Raw genomic sequence first — 3,658 nt, 5'->3', positions numbered from 1 at the left:
CTCCATCATCCTGCTGGTCATCATGTTTCTATGGCGACCCTCGGCCAATAACCAGAGTGTGGGCGGGGTCTGCGGGACGGGTCTGGCGGGAGTCTTTTGTAATCATGAAGTAATACTGTGTGTGTGTGTGTGTGTGTGTGTGTGTGTGTGTGTGTGTGTGTGTGTGTGTGTAGGTACGCTTTCAGTCCTCTGGTAGATGAAGAAAGTGACGAGGAGGAGAAGGAGCCGATGATGAACGAGGCTTTTGGTGAGACCCCCCCCCCCCCCAGTAAACTTTGATTGCTGCAGATGAAACTCTGAACCTTTAACCCTGGACCAGTTGAGGTCAGAGGAGCCTTCCCGCGTTGCTTCTCCAGGCTGAACGTCTGACCTTTGACCTCCTCCGTGAGTTTAACTTGGCGTGTTTGTTTTTTTAGGCGGGATGAAGATGAGGGGCATGAAGAGCGAAAGCCAACGGCTCGGCCAAGAGCAGCAAAGTGGTGAGCGAGCGCCCGGTCCGGGACCTGGGTCTGATCCGGGACCTGGGTCAGGGTCCGGGACCTGGGTCTGATCCAGGACCTGGGTCTGATCCGGGACCTGGGTCAGGGTCCGGGACCTGGGTCAGGTTCAGATCTTCATCTGCTGTGTCATGACTTGTTTTTCCAGGATGAAGACCTGAAGTGGGTTGAAGAAAACATCCCGACTTCGATGGCTGATGTGTGAGTGACCCTAACACTGACCTCTGACCCCCTGACCTCTTGCGCCTGACCCGCTCTCTCCTGCACAAACCAGAAATGGTAGAATGTGGAAAGAGACCTGACTCTCTCCTTTCTGACCCTGACCTCTGACCCTGACCTCTACCCCATGGTCTTGAATTGCCACAGTGACTCCTACAGAATACAAAGACCACGTCCTACACCCCTGATCTCGTGGCTGGACCCCCAGCTGGACCCCCAGCTGGACCCCCGCCCCCGAGCGGTTTGGTTAATACCCAGATCCAAACCGACGACACATAAGCCTCACTGGAACGGTTTGGAAGGCCCCGCCCCGAAACCGTCTTCACTAAATACACAACACACCTCACCTACAGTCAAACACACAGCACACACACACTCGAAAGACTTCCATATAAAGACCTCAGCTTTAAGCAGACCCCACGGTTCCCTTCATGGAAACTGACGGTAGCTGCTGCTCGCATGAAGGATTTTACAGACAACGAACCGCAGAAATGTGACAGAACCCGTCGTGAACGAATCAGCAGCTTCACAGCGGAACCGGTGGAACTGGACATGCAGCCGGAGCCCCAGGCTGACGATAGGATCAAGGTTTTAGTCTGAGAACGACTGGAGTGACTGTTTTAATAGGATTACTGTATTTCACTGGAGACAGAGCCCTCTAGTGGTCATATAGAGCAACTGCCTTAGAGGGAGATCACTAATCTCTGACGTCACGTGCAGAAAACTTTGTAACCGGCAACGCCCCTAACACAGCTTGACCTCCTCCTGGATGCCACAGAATCTGCCCCCGGCCCTCAGACGAGCTCTCTGACTCACTAACCTGACCCCAACCTGACCCCTGACCTCTAACCCTGACTCCTCTGACCCTCACCGGAGCAGCAAGTCAGAGGTCATCCCTTCTCAAGGTGTGTTTGTTTTCCTCACAGCGCCCTGCCCCCTCTGCTGGACTCTGACGAGGTACGTTTACAACGATCTCCACACACACACACACACACACACACACACACACACACACACACACACACAGAGCTCTGTCTGGCCAGCAGGGAGCAGCAGAGCTCCTCCGTTGCCATGGTTACGCCACACCCTCTTGTGCTGTCATGGTGACGGAGGACTGCTGTTTAGTGACGTGCAGGTGTGTTAATGATCACACCGTGTCTGATGGTCTCTGATGGATCAGACTGATCTGTTCAGGCGGTCTCTGATGGATCAGAAATTGTTCTCCGGTACATCTTAAAGGGCAACTCCGGTTTTTTGACACCTGGACCTTATTTCTAGGTGTGTGCATGCTCATATACTCACTCAGACAAACATCGTGCAGCTCGGAGTCCTTCAGAAGTTATTTAGATCCAAACGATGTAGCCGCACTAGCGGGGGGTGCCACAGCAATGGAGCGTTAGCGCGGGACATAATCTCTGCAAAGTCGCTCATTTCGGCTGTATTTTTCCTCCATCGGCGCTGGGTTGCCTTTCGGTCGGAAGGGGGGCCTCCGGCGGTGTCCCGCGGTGTCCCGCGGCCTGGCTTGGAGCGCGCGTCCGCCGGGCGGCGGAGATCTGGATTCTCCCGGCGAGGAGAGAGCTGCTGGATGTCTCTCCTCGCCGGGAGGATGCGAATCTCCGCTCCCCGGCGTGGAGTGTGCATCCGCCGGGGAGCAGAGATACGCTTCCTCCCGGCGAGGAGAGAGGTCCGGCCTCGGTGCGGCGGGCCGTCGCGCGTCCCGCGGCCGGCCCGGAGCGCGCATCCGCCGGGGAGCGGAGATACGCATCCTCCCGGCGAGGAGGGACATCCAGCGGCCGCGCGTGAGCCGTGCGTCTTCGCCGGTGTCCGGAGCCTCCGTGGAGCAGCTGAGGGCCATTTTCCAACTCGGCCCCTGGAAGTCAGACGCCGGGGCACCGTGACAGCCGAGGCCGACTCAAAGTGCCTTTCTGCTGGGGAGAGGAGCGCCGCAACGTTCCCATCCGAGCTAATTGTGGCTAAGTTAGCGAAAACTGTCAGCTCTTCAGCTGACCCACCTGAAGACGGTAGACGAGCTGACTTTATGATAACACCGGCGATGGATGAAGAAATACAGCCGAAATGAGCGATTTTGCAGAGATTATGTGCAGTGCTAACACTCCATTGCCGTGACCCCCGCTAGTGCGGCTACATCGTTTGGATCTAAATAAATTCTGAAGGACTCCGAGCTGCACCATGTTTGTCTGAGTGAGTATATGAGCATGCACACACCTAGAAATAAGGTCCAGGTGTCAAAAAACCGGAGTTGCCCTTTAAACCTCTAGAAGAATGAACTAGTTCTGAATCTGAGCGAAGTTATTCTGGGATGTGTTGAGAGTCGTCCTCAAACTGAGCTGAGAGCCGTGCCAGGCCCGTTGAAGATCCGCGTGAGCGCAGGGGAATCCGTTCACCCGTAGATGTGGATCAGGCTGATGGACCGTGGGCCTGGAAACATCCCGAGCTCGTCTCAGACGCTCCTTCATGGCGGCGTCTCGCTCTCTCTCTCCTGCAGGAAACCATCACCACCAAGTTGAGATGTCCAAGATGGAGTGAGGCGGGGGAGGGGGGCGGAGGGGTGGGAGGATGCCAGAGGGAGGCGGAGTGAGCGTCGTCCTCGCCGTCTTGCGGATGAGTGAGCGCTCAGCCTGGACGGACGGACTCTGGGACAGTCTCTCTGCGGCCCTGAATGTATTTATATTCATATCTCTGAACGCAGTATATTTTGACAGGGTGGATGTTTGCCTTTTCAGCGAGCAGGAGGGTTTTTTAAAGGTCCAAGCGGACGTGCGTGTTGTTTCCGTGGTCAAAGCCATGAGGACGTTCCGATTCCGATCAGCTCTCCGACGGACGGGAATCTGCAGCGTTCCTTCTGTTCTGCGATGATGTGAAGTGAAGTCACCGTCTGTGAAGCGCTGCTGAAGTGTGTGGGGTTCATGTGTTGTAAATGT

The 3,658-nt window shown here is 55.8% G+C and overlaps 1 long non-coding RNA gene across 1 annotated transcript; it reads left to right on the top strand.

Moving 5' to 3' along the window:
• The first annotated feature begins 510 nt into the window (after window positions 1-510).
• LOC115400484 (uncharacterized) lies at window positions 511-3,276 on the top strand. The gene is made up of 3 exons (XR_003932808.1): window positions 511-698; window positions 1,643-1,673; window positions 3,223-3,276. It is a non-coding gene; the product is annotated as an uncharacterized LOC115400484 (long non-coding RNA).
• Window positions 3,277-3,658: the final 382 nt, after the last annotated feature.

This window comes from Salarias fasciatus, chromosome 14, assembly GCF_902148845.1.
Source record: "Salarias fasciatus chromosome 14, fSalaFa1.1, whole genome shotgun sequence".
NCBI classification, from domain to species: Eukaryota; Metazoa; Chordata; class Actinopteri; order Blenniiformes; family Blenniidae; genus Salarias; species Salarias fasciatus.
This window is presented reverse-complemented; position numbering and strand designations above follow the sequence as displayed.